We start from the raw sequence: 376 nt of genomic DNA, 5'->3' as shown, positions 1-376 counted from the left end.
TGTGCGCTTGGCTTGCCAACGCCAGAGCTAGATCGCCGATCATGGGGTTAGCGTCCAAGGGCACCTGGCCAAGCAGTGTCTGCGCGCGTGCCCTTATTCCTGTGAAAGCCGGGGGGCATAAGGGTCGGGGGGCACAGCGATCCGGCGCGGGGAAGGTGTTTGGAAATCGATGAGAAGTGCGAGCGATAGCCAGTTAGCGGACCCTTTTGGGATCTCGTTTCCCGAAGACCCTGGCAGGAAAAGATCATACGCCTTGCCCAGCTCTCTTAGGCCGTGGACGCAAGGCGCAAACCACTTCCCGTCTTGAGTCAGATAGGACCACCAGTCGCGCGTCGGCCAGAGGGGAACGATCAGACAGATGCGTGCTTTGCACAGC

Source organism: Volvox carteri, assembly GCF_000143455.1.
Source record: "Volvox carteri f. nagariensis unplaced genomic scaffold VOLCAscaffold_506, whole genome shotgun sequence".
Classification (NCBI taxonomy): Eukaryota; Viridiplantae; Chlorophyta; class Chlorophyceae; order Chlamydomonadales; family Volvocaceae; genus Volvox; species Volvox carteri.
Note: the sequence above shows the minus strand (reverse complement) of the source record.